Here is a 19,645-nt window from a genome sequence, read left to right on the forward strand (position 1 = left end):
TTGGGTCTGGGTGTAGAGGTCCAGGCAGACTCAGGGGATATAAGTGACTGAGTTATGTGGTTTTGAGGTGCAGGCCACTCCCCTCACTTTCCAGTGAGCCTGACCATTGGTACCTCCCCTGCATGGGAGATCCACTAGACCCACCCTTTCAACTCCTGGTGGCTCCACCCTGCTGAGGTCTGGGCAGAATCCAGAACAGACTAAGTTGTGTGACTCTGAGTGGGAGTAACTCCCTCCACTTTCCTTCAAGCCTGACTGACAACTCCCCTTCTCCTGACACCCATCAGCCCCGCCCAGCTGAGATTGGTTTCTGGAAGAATCTTGGACAGACTGAGTTGTGTGGCTCTAGTACACAGGCCATTTTTTCCTCACATTCCAGACCAGAACAGAACCGTCCCTTCACATGGCCAGATCTTGGTCTGTTTGGGCCCTACAAACTCTGTTCACCACACCCCAATGATTCCCTGGACCCCACTCCACCACAGGGGTATGTGAGCACCCAGTGGGTGGCATCTGAACTTGGTATACCCTGAGATATTGGGGGAGTGGCCTCAGACTTAGCACTACCACCAAATTTGACCCTGTATAGATCTCATAAACACCATTCACCTTTACCTTGTGACTCACTGAGAATATACGTTATGTAACTCAAGTACTGCCAGACAGTCTTTCACTGAATGAGCCTAACAAAAAGTCAGCAAGAGGAAGCAGGCAAAATCGAATCTCATGTTTCCTTGGAAATTTTGCTGACCTTCTCCTGGGCCAAGTGCTGGAAAAAGGCAGCCTTGGTGTGCAGCCTTCTTCTTCACACATTAGGCCCAGAAGAAGCAGCCATAAAATGGATCACTTTACAGTTCCAAACAGGTTGCACAGGGCTATGCACAGGCAGTATCTGACATTGGCCTTCAACAGAGTCCCTCCCAAGAGGTCTCGAAACCAAAACACCCATTGGCAAGCTTCAGACCTCCCTCAGACCAGAATCCAATTACTTTCATAAGCAGCATATTGAAAGTGAGATCTCAGCAGGTTCCAACCTCTAATGAGTTGAATTATACTCCATGTGGTCAGCACTTAGCAGATCATACACTGTGGTCAGGGTTGATCTTCAAATTCAGCCAGCCTGAGTGTTGACCCCACACACGAACAAGCTAATAGCAAACAAGACTCAATTAGAAGAGAGGGGCCCACATAACCAACCCAAGAGACATTTCTGAAACACCCAGGTTAGGTGATCAAGAAGACTGTGCCACTGTGTACTACAAGACACCTACTACATAAGGCCACCATACCAAGACTGGGAGTCATAGCAGATCTACCTGATACATAGAAATAAACACAAAAAGGCAGCCAAAATGGGGATACAGAGAAACATGTCACAAATGAAAAAAAAAAAAAAAAAAGGAGAAATCTGCAAAAAAAGAGCTAAATGAAATGGAGACAAGCAATTTACCAGATACAGAATTCAAAAGAATGGTTATAAGAACTCAAGAAACTTAGTAAAGACTACAAGGAAATTAGTGAGAACTATAGGAGCATAAAAAAGAAAATAGAAACCATAAAAGACAACCAATCAGAAGTGAATAATACAATATCTGAAGTGAAGAATAAAGTAGAGGAATAAAGAGTAGGTTGGATGAAACAATGTTTAAATAAGCAATTTGTAAGACAAGGTAGGAAAAAACCACCTAATTAGAGCAGCATAAAGAATTTTTTAAAAATGAGGATTGTTTAAGGAAACTTTGGGACAATATGAGGTATAATAATACTTGCATCAAGGGGGACCAGAAAGAGAAGAGAGCAAACAAGGGATCAAGAACCTATTTGAAAAATTAATGAATAAAACTTTTCTAACCTGGTGAAGGAAAACAACAAACAAGTCCAAGAACTGTAGACAGTCTCAAATAAGATGAATCCACAGAGTTGCACACCAACACATATCATAATTAAAATAATAAAGGTTAAAGACAGGGAGAGAATCTCAAACGCAAGAGAAAGACAGTTAGTTACCTACAAGAGAGCTCCTATAATTGTCAGCTTATTTTGCAACAAAAACATTTCAAGCCAGAAGGGACTGGCACGAAAAGCAAGAACCTACAACTAAGACTACTTTAAACAGCAAGGCCATCATTAAAAATTGAAGTAGAAATAAAGAGCTTCCAATACAAGAAAAAAGTAAAAGGAGCTTATTACCACAAAATCAGTGTCACAAAATCAGTATTAAAAGGTCTTCCTTAGAAGAATGAAAAAACAACAAAGGAATGTAGTTAAAAGAATAAAATGGTAATAAATATGTACCTATCAAAAATGATTTTAAATGTAAGTGGATTTAATGTTCCAATCAAAAGACATAAGAGAGCTAAATGGGTAAGAAAACAAGACCCATATATATGCTGTCTACACGAGACCCACCTCAAAACAAAAAATTCATAGAGACTAAAAGTAAATAATGGAAAAAATATTTCATGCAAATAGAAATTTTTTTTAAAAGCTAGGGTTGCAATACTTATATCTGACAAAATACACTTTATAACAAAGGCTATTTTGTACGAGAAAAAGGACACTATATAATGATAAACGAAGCAATCTAAAAAGATGATATAACCCTTACTAACATTTTTGCACCCCATATAGGAGCACCTAAATATATAAAGCAAATCTTGATGGGCATAAAGGGAGAGATTGACAGTAATACAGTCATAGTGAACAACTTTCACACTTCATTGATGTCGATGGATAGATCTTCCAGACAGAAAATCAACAAGGAAACAGAGGCCTTAAATGACACACTAGATCAGATAGATTTAATTGATAACTTCAGAGAATTTTACCCTAGAGCAGCAGAATATACATTATTTTCAAGTGCATATAGAAAAAATTCTAGAATAGACCAAATGTGAGGACACAAAACAAGTCTCAATAAATTCAAGAAGTTTGAACTCATATAAAGCATCTTCTCTAACCATAATCATATAAAACTAGAAATTGGGCCCAAGTTTTTCTGACCGAGCACCCCCCAACCCCCCCAAAAACACCTAGAAATGAACTACAAGAAAAAAAAAAAACCGGAAAAACACACAAAGACATGAAGGCTAAATAACGTGTTACTAAACAATGACTGGGTTAACAATGCAAACAAAGAAAAACACAAAAGATACCTCAAAACAAATGAAAATGAGAACACAACAACCCAAAATCTATGGAATACAGTGAAAGCAGTCCTAAGATAAAATTTTGTAGTGTTACAGACCCACCTCAAGAAACGAACAAACAAAAATCTGAAAGAGTCTAACCTTACTCTTAAAGGAAATAGAACAAGAACAACACACAAAGCCCAAAGTGAGTAGAAGAAAGAAAACAATAAAGATCAGAGCAAAAATAAACAAAACAGAGTCTTAAAAAATACAAAAACTGAAAGGATTAGAATAAAACACATAGACAAAGACAACAATGTGGTAATAGTCAAAGAGAAAAAGGGTAAGGGTTTAGTGAAGGTGGGCAAAGGGGAGAAAAATAGTAACAGAAAGAGTTTGCTTGGGGCAATGTGCACATGATGCAGTTTGCAGATGTTGTATTGAGCTGTACACTTAAAACATGTATGGTTTTGCAGACCTATGTCAAACCAATAAATTCAATTAATGAAAAATATAATTTTCATTTAAAAAAACAATAAAACAAAGTGCTGGTTCTTTAAATAGATAAACAATATTGACAAACCTTTAATAAGACTCATCATGGGATCTAGAAAATGGCGGTGAAGTGAATGGAGCGACACAGACCATCTCCCAAGACCAAACTGGATTTACAACGAAAATAAAGGCAAATCGTCAGGAAAGGGCAGCCAAAAGACATCTTGGAGGACCACTTAACCAGAAACACCCACTCAATCCTGGTAGGCTTGCGAGGACGCGAGAGGGGACCGAGAGCCCAGGGTCCACAGCGGCCTGGGCAGGGGCCAGGGAACTCGGCTGGAAGTTACTGCTACTGCCTCCCTTCCCACCCTGCATGGGCCCTGGGAACTCTGTAGCCGGCTAAACTCTCTGCTGGAGCCGCACAGACTCGCGGGCCCCAGGGAACTCGGCGGAACCAGGGAACTGGGCGGGACCAGGGAACTTGGCGGGAAGTTAATCCTACCATCTCCCTTGCCACCCTGCATGGGCCCTGGGAACTCTGTAGCCTGCTCAGCTCTAGGCTGGAGCCGCACAGTCTCCCAAAGACCAGGGGACCCGGCGGGGCCAGGGAACTTGGCTGGAAGTTACTCCTACCATCTCCCTTGCCACCCTGCATGGGCCCTGGGAACTCTGCAGCCTGCTAAACTCTCTGCTGGAGCCGCACAGACTCGCGGAGACCAGGGAACTCGGCGGGACCAGGGAACTCGGCAGGAAGTTAATCCTACCGCCTCCCTTGCCACCCTGCATGGGCCCTGGGAACTCTGTAGCCTGCTAAACTTTCCGCTGGAGCCGCACAGACTCGAGGGCCCCAGGGAACTCAGCGGGACCAGGGAACTCGGCGGGAAGTTAATCCTACCGTCTCCCTTGCCACCCTGCATGGGCCCTGGGAACTCTGTAGCCGGCTAAACTCTCGGCTGGAGCCACACAGACTCGTGGAGACCAGGGGACTCGGCGGGAAATTACTCCCACCGCCTCCCTTGCCATCCTGCATGGGCCCTGGGAACGCTGTAGCCTGCTAAGCTCTTGGCTGGAGCCACACAGACTCCCAGAGAACAGGGGACTTGGAAGGATTCTGCTACCAAGGCTGAGTCCTGCGAACTCTGCGTGCTAAACCCTTGGCGGGAACCGCGCGCAGTCTCCCGTGGACCAGGAAACTGTGCTAGACGCTATTGCCACCTCTGCAGCATCCCGATACCGCGGCACAGTCCTGGGGCTTCTGCTGAGTGCAACCCCCTCAGCTGGTGCCACAGCCGCAGCCGCCCTTGGCTGGAAACAGCGCCCGCGGGTTAAAAGTCCCAGGTGGCTACAGGACGCAGAGTCCGGACAGAGGCTAAATTGGCAGCAGCCACTCACCTTGGGCTCCGGTGGAGGGAAAGCAGACTGGACTGGAACTGTGTGGGGACACTCAGGTTTTGGAGGGTGCTAAGAGCTTTCGCTGAGTGCAGCCACGCAGGACTGTGGTCATTTTACTTTTTCTCAGGGCCCTGGGGAAAGGTGGTGGCCCTTCCCTCAGAGATTCAACCCCACCTGGTGGCCATTGAAATGCTAATTGAGGCCCATTACAACGAACACCTGCCTCACTCTCAGGAAATCCTCATACACTGAGCACCTGAGGGAGTTTTCCAGGCAACTCAGAAACCAAGGGTCTGCAGGTGACCTCTACTAATAGCCTCCAGGCAAAAAAAAAAAAAGATAGAGGATAACTACCATTCCCTGGGCGTGCAACACTAACCAGAAAGGCTAAGACTTGACGGTAGTGTTTAAAGTGGGTCCTCCCTGGTGCATCCAAACCCAGGAGAGGGAGCCACAAACAACAGAACACCAACACCCACTGGGAAAACTTGGCAGACTCCAAAGCCCACTGTGATAACCAAAATGGTGAGAAACAGAAACAAAAGCCAAATGAAAGAACAAGAGACCTCTACAGAAGATGAAATAAATGAGGTGCAGTTAAGCAAGTTAACAGAACTAGAATTTAGAGCCATGATGTTGCGGAAGCTCAACAGCATGTGTAAGGACATGAGCAACATGAGTAAAGACATAGAAATGTTGAAAACAAACCAGCTGGAAATGAAAAACCAACAGGAAGAAATGAAGAATGACATATCAGAGATGAAAAACACACTGGAAGGCCTAAAAAACAGAGTAGGGGAAGCTGAGGACCAGATCAATGAATTAGAAGACAGGCTAGAAGAAATCAACCAATCAGAAAACCAAAAGGAAAAAACGATTAAAAAACAGGAAGAGAGCTTAAGAGAACTGTGGGACAACTGGAAACGAAATAATATTCGCATCATAGGAGTCCCTGAAGAAGAAGAAAGTAAGCGAGGGCTAGAGAATATATTCAAAGAAATAGTGACAGAAAACTTCGCTAATTTGGTGAAGGAAGAAGGCATTCAAGTTCAAGAAGCTCAGAGAGCCCCAAGTAAGAAGAACCCAAACAGGCCCACACCAAGACACATAGTAATCAAACTGCCAAAAATTAAAGACAAAGAGAGAATCCTAAAAGCAGCAAGAGATAAGCAACAGGTTACCTACAAAGAAAACCCCATAAGGCTCTCAGCTGACTTTTCACAAGAAACACTACAGGCTAGAAGGGAATGGCATGAAGTAATCAAGGTTATGAAAAACAAGGATCTGAATCCAAGACTACTCTACCCAGCAAGGCTATCATTCAAAATAGAAGGTCAAATAAAGAGCTTTTCAGACAAAAAAAAAGGCTAAGGGAATGCATTAGCACCAAACCAGCACTGCAAGCAATGTTAAAAGGACTGCTGTAATTACCAGGAGAAATGGGAAGGAAAATAGAACCACACTAAACAAAAATGGCAATAAATAAGTACATATCAATAACCACCTTAAATGTAAATGGACTGAATGCTCCCATAAAAAGACACAGAGTAGCTGATTGGATAAGAAAGCATGACTCATCTATATGTTGTTTACAAGAGACCCACCTCACAACAAAAGACTCACATAGATTGAAAGTGAAGGGATGGAAAAAAAATCTTTCAAGCAAATGGAAAAGAAAAAAAAGCTGGGGTAGCAATACTTATATCTGATAAAATAGACTTCAGATTGAAGGCCATAACTAGAGACAAAGAAGGCCACTACGTAATATTGAAAGGATCTATCCAAAAGGAAGATATAACCTTGATAAACATATATGCACCCAATATAGGAGCACCAAAATATATTAAAAAACTATTGGAGGACTTCAAAGGAGAAATCGATAGCAATACAATCATAGCAGGGGACTTAAACACCCCGCTCACATCACTGGATAGATCCTCTAGACAAAAAATTAGCAAGGAAACAGAGACTCTAAATGAAGCACTAGACCAAATGGATTTAATAGATATCTACAGAGAACTACACCCCAAAACTACAGAATTCACATTCTTCTCAAGTGCACATGGAACATTCTCAAAGATAGACCACATGTTAGGGCACAAACTAAGTTTCTACAAGTTCAAGAAGATTGAAATTATAACAAGCATCTTCTCAGACCACAATGGTATGAAAGTAGAAATCAATTGCAAGAAGAACATACAAAGACATTTTAACACATGGAAGCTAAATAGCATGTTATTAAACAATGAATGGGTCACCGAAGAGATCAAGGAAGAAATCAAAAACTTCCTGGAAACCAATGAAAATGAGGAAACAACAATACAAAATCTATGGGATGCAGCGAAAGCAGTTCAGAGGGGGAAGTTCATAGCACTACAGGCCCACCTCAAAAAAGAAGAAAAATCTCTAATAGAATACCTAACCTCACAACTTAAAGAACTAGAGAGTAAACAAAAAGAAAACCCCAGAGCAAGTAGAAGGAAGGAAATAGTAAGGATCAGAGCAGAAACAAATGACATAGAGACCAAAAACACAATTCAGAGGATCAATAAAACAAAGAGCTGGTTTTTCGAAAATATAAACAAGATTGATGGACCCTTAGCTAGACTCACCAAGAAACAAAGAGAGCGAACCCAAATACATAAAATCAGAAATGAAAGAGGAGAGATAACTGACACCACAGACATACAAAAGATCGTTAACAACTACTATGAACAATTATACGGCAACAAATTCGAAAATCTAAGCGAAATGGACAATTTTCTAGAAACACATAGTCTCCCAAAACTGGATCAGAAAGAGATTGAAAACTTGAACAGAACAATAACAACAGAAGAAATTGAAGATGTAATTAAGACTCTTCCAGCAAACAAAAGCCCAAGCCCGGATGGCTTCACAGGGGAGTTCTACCGAACATTCAAGGAAGAACTAATACCCATTCTCCTCAAACTATTTCAAAAAATTCAAGAAGAAGAAAGACTTCCAAACTCGTTTTATGAAGCCAATATAATTCTAATTCCAAAACCAGAAAAAGACACAACAAAGAAAGAAAACTACAGGCCTATATCCCTGATGAACATAGATGCCAAAATCCTGAACAAAATACTAGCAAATCGAATCCAGCAATACACCAGAAAAATTATCCACCATGACCAAGTGGGATTCATCCCAGGGATGCAAGCCTGGTACAATATTCGCAAATCCATAAATGTGATCCACCACATAAGTAAAATGAAGAATAAAAACCACATGATAATATCAATAGAAGCTGAAAAAGCCTTCAACAAAATCCAGCATCCATTTCTGATAAAAACGCTGAGCAGTGTGGGAATAGAGGGATCATATGTAGACATAATAAAGGCCATATATGAAAGACCTACAGCCAACATCATACTCAATGGGCAAAAACTAAAAGCATTTCCCTTAAGAACAGGAACAAGGCAAGGATGCCCACTTTCGCCACTCCTATTTAACATAGTACTGGAAGTCTTAGCCACAGCAATCAGACAAGAAGAAAAAATAAAAGGGATCCAAATTGGAAAGGAGGAAGTGAAATTGTCATTATTTGCAGATGACATGATACTGTACATAGAATACCCCAAAGACTCCATCAAAAGTTTACTAGACTTAATAAATGAATTCGGCAAAGTAGCAGGATACAAAATTAACGTCAAGAAATCGATGGCATTCTTATACACCAATGATGAACTCACAGAAAGAGAAACTAAGAAAACAATCCCATTTACCATTGCGGCAAAAAAATTAAGATACCTAGGAATAAACTTAACCAAAGAAATAAAGGACCTATTCGCAGAAAACTACAGGCCATTGAAAAAAGAAATAGAGGAAGATATAAAAAAATGGAAGCACATACCTTATTTACAAATTGGAAGAATTAACATCATTAAAGTGTCCATATTACCCACAGCAATCTATAGATTCAACACAATCCCCATCAAAATACCAACGGCATACTTCACAGAATTAGAACAATTACTTCAAAAGTTCATAAGGAACCAAAAAAGGCCTCGAATAGCCACCACAATCTTGAAAAGAAAGAACAAAGTTGGAGGGATCACAATACCAGTTTTCAGGTTATACTACAAAGCTACTGTAATCAAAACAGCCTGGTACTGGCGCAAGACCAGGCATATAGATCAGTGGTGCAGAACAGAGAACCCAGAAATGGACCCAGGGCAATATGCTCAATTAGTATTTGACAAAGGTGGCAAGAGCGTACAGTAAAAACAGCCTCTTTAATAAATGGTGCTGGGAAAATTGGATAGCTACTTGCAGAAAAATGAAATGACCATCAACTTACACCCTACACGAGAATAAACTCAAAATGGATAAAGGACTTAAATATAACTCATGAATCCATAAAAATCCTAGAAGCAACTTTAGGCAACAAAGTTTCAGACATCATATGCAGCAGAATTTTTACTGACACATCACCTAAGGCAATAGAAACAAAGGAGAAAATGAACACATGGGACTACATCAAACTCAAAAGCTTCTGCACAGCAAAAGATACAATCATCAAAATAGAAAGGCAACCCACTGTATGGGAGACCATAACTGCCAATGGTATATCAGATAAGGGGTTAATTTCCAATACATATAGAGTGCTCATACAACTCCACAAAAGGAAGACAAAGAATTCAATTAAAAAACGGGCAGAGGAACTAAATAGACACCTCTCCAAACAGGACATACAAATGGCTAAGAAACATGTGAAGAAATGCTCATCATCACTAATCATCAGAGAGATGCAAATTAAAACAACAATGAGGTATCACCTCACACCTGTCAGAATGGCCACCATCAACGAATCATCAAACAACAAGTGTTGGAGAGGGTGTGGAGAAAAGGGGACTCTAGTGCACTGCTGGTGGGAATGCAGACTGGTGCAGCCACTATGGAAAACAATAAGGCGTTACCTCAAAAAATTAAAAATTGAACTTCCATTTGACCCAGTGATCCCACTTCTAGGAATATACCCTATGAAGCCTAAAACACCAATCAGAAAGAATATATGTACCTCCATGTTTGTAGCTGCACTATTTACAATCGCTAAGATCTGGAAACAGCCCAAGTGTCCATCAGTAGACGAATGGATAAAAAATCTGGGGAACATATACACAATGGAGTACTACGCAGCTGTAAGAAAGAAAGATATCTTGTCCTTTGAGACCACATGGAGGGACCTTGAAAGTATCATCCTAAGTGAAACAAGCCAAACAGAGAAAGACAAGTTTCATATGATCTCACTTATTTGTGGAATATAATGAACATAACAGTCTGAGGAATGGGGTAGTCCCAGAGACGTGGAAGTGGGGTACAGACTGACAATTCCCTAAAGAGTGGGGTGGTGGGGGAGAGATAAATCACAGAACTTATATGCATGTATGCATGAACAGTGGACATGGACAATAATAGCTGGGGAAGGGGCAGGAAGGGAGGGGGAAGGGGGAATCAGTGGGGGGAAAAGGAGAAACATGTGTAACAAATTTAATTAATAAAAAAATACTAAAAGTTGAACTGCCATTTGACCCAGTTATCCCACTTCTAGGAATATATCATACAATGCCTGAAACACCAATCAGAAGAAATATATGTACCCGCATGTTTGTAGTAGCACTATTTACAATAGCTAAGATCTGGAAACAGCCCAAATGTCCATCAGTAGATGAATGGATAACATAGTGGTGGTATATATACACAATAGAGTACTGTGCAGCTGCTAAAAAGAAAGATCTCTTATCCTTTGAGATGACATGGAGGGGCCTAGAAAGTGTTATCCTAAGTGAAACAAGCCAAACAGAGAAAGACAAGTATCATATGATCTCACTTATGTGTGGAACATAATGAACATAAGAGTCAAAGATGTCAAAGTGGGGTACAGACTGACAATCCCCTGGTGGGGGGGTTTTGGGAGAGAGATACACCTCTGAACTTATATGCATGAACAATGGACATTGACAACAAATCCGGAGACAGGATGGGAAGGGAGGTGGAGGGGTAAATCAGTGGGGAAAAAAGAAGAAACATCTGTACCAAAAATAAATTAATTAGTTTAAAAAAAGAAAATAAAAATTTGCATTCAGGGCTTCCAGAAATTCTAGTTATAATTACAGCCTGTCATGAGGACTTAGTTAGAGGTCTATTGACCATGGAATATGTCACTCAGGTATCAATCAATATGCCTAATGCTATTAGTTTTACTGGAGGTTTTTGGGGGATGACTTTAATAGATTGTTGTAATCATTGAAACTCTAGGCCTCATCACTCATCATTGGATCTATTTCCTTTTTCCAGTATAACTCTTGAGTTCTCGGACTCTGACTTCCTTTTCCCTCACTTTAGGCACTCATTTTTCCAGTGCCTCTTTCCTTTGCAATACACACATTGATCAGTGGCAAGTGTTTTAGATAGAGGTTGAGCACCTCTTGCCTGCCAATGAAATTGCCCTGAGACTTGTTCCAAGAAAATAGTGACCATTTGGACTTTTTTCTGTTCTCTGTTATTATAAGTTTTGAAGGCAATGTCTACTAACTGGGAAGGATTCATGTCTACTGCTCTTTCTAACTTCTGAAGTTTCTTTCAGGTTCACTTTGAGAGATAAAGGTCAGATTCACCATTATAATGTTTTCAGGGGCTTGTGGATTCAAATAAGTATATTTTCTATAGGTCTGGTAGATTCTTTCAAGAAACTCAGAGTAGTCTCTGTGGGCTTTTGTTGTACCGCTTGTACCATATTCAGACATTTCTGCTTAGGGACTCCTTTCTTCAGTCTCTCCAGGTTGCACCTTTTATAATGCTCTGAGAGAGAAGGGCCATTCTCATTAGGGTCCCAGTTGGGCTCAATTAAAGGTATTGCCATGGTAGAGTTGGGAGCCCCATCTGGATTTTCTTTCTTTCTTTTTTTTTTTTATCCTCACCCGAGGACATTTTTCCATTTTTTGTTCAGATAGAGCGGGAGGGAGAGAGAGGAAGAGAGAGAGAGAGAAACATCGATGTGAAGGGACACATCGAGTGGCTGCCACCCGCACGACCAACCAGGGCTGGGGACAAACTGCAACCGAGGTATGTGCCCTTAGCGGGAACCGAACCCGGGTCTCTCAGTACCACAGGCCGACGCTCCAACCGCTGCGCTAAACCGGCCAGGGCTGGATTTTCTTGATGCAGTTTTTGAGCCTCTTCATTTGTCTCATTCAATACCAACCTCTGCTCATCTCCCATAAACAAAATATTCAGTAATGCCCAATTGGGATGGTGGGTGGCAAAAATTGATGTTAACTAAGTCAGTAATTCTAGTAGGATTATCCCTATAAGAAGGACTTGAGTTTTTCCAGGTTAACAGATCCAATGTAGAAAATAGAGTATGTGATCAATAATATCCAGTGGGATGGCCCTCTGGCCCTATTCCCACTGGTAGTCTTCACAAAAGATATTGCCCTGCCCCTATAGAGGCTTGTCTTCCACTGTATTTGGTTCCCTGGTGGGTTTGGGACTGAGAGACCAGTTCAGGCTCACCTCCTCCAGCTTCCTCAGCTGAGCAAGGAGGAAGCTCCTCCAGGGCTGGAGGGACCATGGGAACCCTGACCATGCTCACAATAGCCATAACATACAGATCTTCCTGGTCCCTCACTTCTGAGCTTTTGCTATCTACCACAGGCCCCTTTTCCCTTTTCTTAGAGACCATTCATCTATTTCCTTTTAATCCTGTATATTTATTATGTAAAGTCATAAAAGCTTGTACCTAAAGTATTTCATCCTATTTCCCTGATCTTTGACAGAACAACTCCAATTGCAGTATAGTATAGTAATTTAAAGACCTGTTCAGTGGCCAGTGCTCTCCTGAGTCCAGACTGTCTGTAAGCCAAGCAGTTAAAATAAAAAATAATTTCCTTTATAGTCATAGGTTTATAAGCATAGGTAAACCAATCAGCCAAAACTCACCCCAATGGGCTGTTTTCCAGAACAGGCTTTCTCTCCAGTTCTACCAGACACAGCTTTGTAATATCACACAAACCAAATCAGAAGGCACCTAGTGCCTGATGACTGATCTAGATTATAACCCAGGACTATAAAACTGAACCAGAAAGCACAACAATTCAATTGAAAGTGAAGGCAGTGGGGAGTGCCAAGAATCAGAAAATTAGAGGTTCCCAAGTAGAATCAGTTGGAACTGCTAGGGAGTCTCCAAATCTACATGATGGGGTCCCCAAGTCTAGGCAGGCAAGAGGACTCCCTGCCTGTCCCACCAGAGTTGCCAGAATATGAAACTGGAAAAGTCCACATTCATGCTGCCAGTAACTACCAGAACCAATAAGTAGAGACAAGAATTGAATATTTATGGGTGCTTTATTCAGATATCTGGCAATCTGAGAAGACAGAGGGTTAAGTACCCTAAAGACCATCTTATATCTCATCTTAAGTCAACCTTTTTTTTTTTTAAAGAGAAGAAAAGTGTAGGTAAGGGGTTTGGAATTCAGGAAAAACTTTAATCAGATAAAAGCTGCAAGGCAATGTTCTTAGCATCCCTTCATCTGCTGATTGGTGATTCTTTTTTTAATTTAATTTTATTATATTTATTTTTGGTATGTGTCCCTAGTGGAAACCCAACCTGGGACTCTCTGATCTGCAGGCTGATGCTCCAACCTCTGAGCCAAACCAGCCAGGGCTGGTGATTGTTTATCTGCATCCTGAGCAGTAGATGGCCTCTCTCTAGGGCACAAAATGCTCAGATAACATCTTGATAGCTTGCAGTCCTCCTTGGGCACAAAGGTGGAATTGCTTGCAGGTCTCCCCAAGTTAAGATAGGTCTGGTCATACACTTTAGTTCCTGAAACAATAGCTTTTTATGTGAATTAATTATCAAGCCTATTAACTATATAACTAAAACTAAAACTTTTTAACTTCTTGAGTTCCCCATTAGTACAACCCCACCTGGCATTGTACCATGGGGAAGAACTTTGGTAGTTATGTGACACCTGAAACCAAACACTTCATCTACTTTTACTTGGGCCAAGAGGCCATTCTTCTGATCAAATCTGGTTAAAACCATGAACTATATCACACCCCCAGTGATCCATCCAAAAATAAGGATTGTAACCTAAATGCCAAATACCAGAGACTAAAATCTGCAGTGTTGCCTAAAGGAATACCTTGATTTTGAAACTTTATTGTATTGTTTTATACAGGACATTCTCTATATGCATTTGTTGTAGTTATAAAACAATTAGTAAAACAGCTTACACTTGTATTTATTTTTTAATCCATACCCCTCTGCCCCACGTTTGTTTTTCCTCAAAAATCCATTTTTCCCCCCAAAGAATAAATCTGTTGAAGAAAAATAAATACATTATCTAACTTTGTGACAGCAGTGTCTTCTAGGTCAGCCAGATGTCCAAGATTATAAAATTGCAGAAAATAAAAACATGGTTAATACAAACAGACACCTTGTACATCACTTCAGAACCTTTGGCATTAGCCATGTCTTATTCCAGCAGTCCCTGTTTTAACCACTTCTGCATGGAAGACTCAAGCAACAGCACCCGATTTAAACATACATATAAAGTTTTGGTCATATAAAAGAGTTCCTCCTACAATTCTTCCTCCTAAAAAAAATATATATATATATATATATATATAAAAGAAGCCCAGAGATAGGCATTTCAGAATGGAGCATGTTCTTTCACATATGCCTTCTGTCTTCCAGTCCTCCTACTTCTCCACAAACCTGTATTGTGAGTGAATAGGACATGGAGCAGAGTTACAGCCAAACTGCAATGGCTATGCAGCATGAACAAGAAAACAACTGTTGTTGTAAGTCACAGAGACCAAACATAGGGCAAGAAGTGAACCAAAGGAATAACCACCTTGCCCTCACTCTCCTGTCTCCCATCCTTTACCCTGAAGGCTTCCCCCTGATGAGAAGGAAGAATGTCATTGTCAGAACTCAGCAGGGGTGCCTGTTGGGGCAGAGAAAAGGGTGAAGAAGCATGGAGAGTGGTCCTGGGGAAGGGAAACAGAAAACATCAGCTTGGCATTTGATCAAAATCCAAACTTCCTTCCTGATAAACAAGCAGTGAATAAAATAAGAGTATTTTCTTAATGTTCCACTTTCCCAGTGGGATAGAAAATGGGATAAAAACGATGGGAGTGTTTTCAAATAGCGTAGTGCTGTGCTAAGGGCTTTCAGGTGCTCCCTCATTTCACCTTCCCAGCATCACTATGAAGAAGAGTTTTCACCCCTGCTTGCTGCCATCATGGAAGTGCACTGTTCAAATATCCCTTCGGGAGAACCTGCTGGGTATCAGTAAACTACCTCCAACTGCTGGGTTCATCCAAAGCCACATTGTTCCTGGGCTGCTCCCAAGCACGACTGAGCCTGATAAAATACCAGAGCAAAGTCACTTCTACCTAATGCAGATTCCTCCAACAGGCAATATTTCCTTTCCGGCGCCACATCAGCCAGGCAGAGACTTTCTCAGAACTGTACTGAGAACAACTTCTGCCCCCTCCTCCTTTATCCACACATCTGATCTGTTTTGCTGTCAGCTTTTAAGAGGGCTTGAGCTACCACACTGTTTTTCAGATGAGGAAATTGAGACATGAGTTCACAGAGGGGTTAAGTAACTTACTCAAGGTCACAAGAATTCTGAATCTGACAGTCTCACTCCAGAACCAGTACTCTTAACCATTCTGCTATAAGAGAACATGAGAAAGCCAAAACAAAATCCAAAAGGGTCTTCATCATTATAATTTTGTAGTTACTCTAGCCCAGCAATTTTCAACCTTTTTCATCTCATGACACACATAAAACTAGTTACTAAAATTCTGCAGCACACCAAAAAATACATTCTATTTTTTGCTGATCTGACAAAAAATAGGTATAATTTTTATTCATTCACACTGGATGGCTACTATTGTGTTGTCATTTTTTTCTTTGACAATCTAACAGAAAAGAGGTCAATACCCCTGACTAAATAGAGATATTTCATGTTTTAAAAATTCGTGTGGCACACCAGTGTGTCATGACACACAGGTTGAAAAATCGCTGCTCCAGCCCATTTGAATTAGGATTTTCTGCTAGTCTGATCCATATTTCTGACCAATAACAACAAACCTCTGGAGTCCTTTTTAATACCTAAATGCACCCTGAATATGGCAGTGTTTGACCCTAAAAACACAAACCAACATGTTCTCCTTTCTGTTAGAACCACAGTAAGCAGCCAATGAGAAGGTGAGTACACTATTTTGTAACCTGCAGATATTTATTCTTCTTAGGGTACAGATTGCTTTACCTATTCAATCAGGAGATTCTTTCTCTTTCAAATACATGTTAGTTGACCACAGGACCCAACCCTAGAACAACAAAATGCCAAATAAAGTTCACCCACACACTTACCCCTCATCATTCTGTGCACTGAAATGATGTACCAGAATACTCATTGCAACTTTTACAAAATCACAAAAAAACAAAAAAGGAAAAAATTTGGAACACTCTATAGTCATCAGTATTTGGGGTATGGATTTGTTCTAATAACAGGTGGTCCTAACGGACACAGGGTACCTAAAAAGAAACCATGGGTTTGTTCAGCCAAGCCGTTTGCATGCCTTACATAGACAAACTTGTTTTATCTCCCACAGCAGCCCTAAGAAGCAGGGGTCATTATCACCCCACCTTACAGATGAGGAGTTGGAACACAGGGAAGTCCTTACAACTCCTCATAGCAGAGCAGAGATTCAAAGCCAGGCAGAGAGGACTGCTGGAGAGGATGCCTCAAACACTAAGACAAAGTTTTTCAGGTGGCAGGCAGTCAAAAACAGAAGCTGAGCCAGCCAAGTCAACTGGGGATAGAGGGAGGTCATTAATAGTGGGGCCCAAGGCCCTGGCCCATAGGTGATCACTGAGGAGGCCTGGGAAGACACCTGTGTTGTTAATAGGCGAGACTCTGACAAGTAGTCCCTCTGCAATCCAAATCCTAGGATGAAACTTCAGGGTCCCATGGACAGACACATATCTGCCACTCTAGGCCAGAGCCACAGGGACCCTGCTAAGCTGCACTGATGTCACTTGACCAGGAGTTTGAGGAACCTGTGTGGCCCCTCTGGACAAACAGACCATCCACCCACCTGCTCATCCTGAGACTCAAGCATCCCTTGAGAGTCTTCCTGGGGAGAAGAGCATATTCATTTTCCAAGAGGATTCTACTGAATTTCACCGACCTGAGAAAGTACAGTTTAGGCTACCACCACTTCCAATTACAGTGGCATCAATTTCTTAGAGAACAGGAAACTTAGAGAGGTTTTGGGGTGTGGGAAGGACATCCTCGCCTGACCTCAGTTGATCTTCACTACAGTCATATGAAGTAGGGTCTATCATCTTCAATCATAGATGGATAAAGTGAGTTCAGGTGACTGTTGCAGGATTGATTCCCAGTTGGTTCATACCTTCTTGTATCCAACCCTCTTACAGCCCTTCCTCTCGCCCACTCCATGCTGACTCAGCACATCCATGCCACTTATTTTGGGTGACAGGACAGTAGCAAATACCACATATAGGAAATTTTGGAAAGTGTTTGCATATTTGGGGCTTACGCTCTTGTCCAGGGGTATGATGCAACCCCCACCATATGAACAAACCCCAGCTAGCCTCCTGGAAGATGAGCCATCCCATCTGCCCAGTAGAGGCCTCAAACAGTGAAACTGTGACGAGAACAGTATAACCAGCACACAGAACCGAGAAATAAATGTGTACAGTTTTAAGCCACTAAGGTTTGGGACTGTTTGTTACATAGCAACAATTAACACAATAAATTATGTGATTTGTTCAGTCACACGGGAGGAACATGAATAAGCCTGGGAGGCTGGGAGTCTGTCTCCTTATCTACAGCACTCTGTATGTAGCTCAAGGAAGGCTGTTCAAAATCCTTCTGCAATTTGCAGTGCCACACTGGCCATCCACCCTGCGGACAGGCCCATGTTCCCAGGATGACATTTAAAATATTTAGCATATAAGTCTCTAGCATGTTGAAATGGAGCAAGATCCCAGAGATCTCCTGGCATTCTTGAAATTAATCCTTTAGTGCTTGGATCATGGTAGGGAGTAGTTATATATCAACTGGTGTGGAAACAGTTCGTTATTTAAACCACCAGTTCAACTGTACAGGTAGGTACCAGTGGATCATCAGTCCTGCTGGTAACAATATTTAACCTCCTGTTTCATTGCTTTGAAGAACCTAGGGGTTTGTCCCACAACTCACCAGATTTCCCTTAACAACGGGCCACCCCATAACACAATACCACACAGTTCACAGGTCCTTGCTTGGACACCACACAAAAACAAGACTAGAGACTTTATTCAGAATTTTCATATAAACAGGTAATTACACAATGTTTTACATGCAGAGCAATTTCAATATTCCTCTCCAAAAAAGGCATATTCTGTACATGGCATTAGTTGGCTCTTATAGGAAAACATTGAAAATAATTGAGCTATTGTGTTTTGTGTTTCCAAGTTGTTTTCCACATAAGCTGAGGCACATTTGATCCTGTGAGGCTGAGGGTGTCTACTGGTGACACACTAGGCTGAGGTCACGCTCTCCAGACACACAAAGTGGGAAACTAACTAAAGCCATTTGTCAATATATGAGTGAACACACATTCATTTTGGGGGCTATTCCTTCCTTCTCAAATGGAACAAAGAGCCTCAGATTCATTAACTGTTTTTTAACAAGGACTTTTAGGGCCCATGCCCAGATAAAAATCTGACTGGAGATTGGTTTTGGATCTTGACTGGTGTCAGGTGACAGAGAGGGCAAAAAGTCATTGTTTCCCTCTGTTTCATTGGGGGTGTGTGAGTGTGTGTGTGTGTGCTAAGGAAACATCTGCCTTCAGTTGCAGCCCCTGAAACTTATTTTGTGTTTAAAAAGAACATATGCCGCCCTGGCCAGTTTGGCTCAGCGGTTAGAGCGTCGGCCTGCGGTCCGGAGAGACCCGGATTTGGTTCCCGCTAAGGGCACGTACTTCGGTTGCAGTTTGTCCCCAGCCCTGGTTGGTCGTGCGGGTGGCAGCCACTCGATGTGTCCCTTCACGTCGATGTTTCTCACTCTCTCTCCCTCCCACTCTATCTGTACAAAAAATGGAAAAATATCTTCGGGTGAGGATAAAAAACAAACAAACAAAAAAACACATGCCAATCTGTTTTTTCCATTTTCAACCCCACCTCTGGTGTAAATCAATATTCTGAAAAACATTCTGAAAAGTTTTCTGAAAGGACACCATTCTACATGCACCATTGATATACAATCAGTATTTCCTCATTCCCCACCCCCCAAAAAACTCATACTTTCTGAAGAGCCTGAAGTGCCAAAGACTTGCCAAAAGGTATCCAAAAATTTTTAACACCAAACTTTTACTGAAGTAGAAAATGATTGTCATTGAGACTACAGCACTACAGATGGCTGGCAGAGGTCATGCCATGACAGTGTTCCTGCTCACTGACCAATGTTATCATGGCAACAAATAAACACCTTCCAACCCTGTCTACTCTTGTGGGAGACCGTGACAACTCTGTTCATCCACTGGCAGCAGTCTCTTGTGGTCACAAGTTG

Source organism: Molossus molossus, unplaced genomic scaffold (assembly GCF_014108415.1).
Source record: "Molossus molossus isolate mMolMol1 unplaced genomic scaffold, mMolMol1.p scaffold_m16_p_4, whole genome shotgun sequence".
In the NCBI taxonomy this organism is placed as follows: domain Eukaryota; kingdom Metazoa; phylum Chordata; class Mammalia; order Chiroptera; family Molossidae; genus Molossus; species Molossus molossus.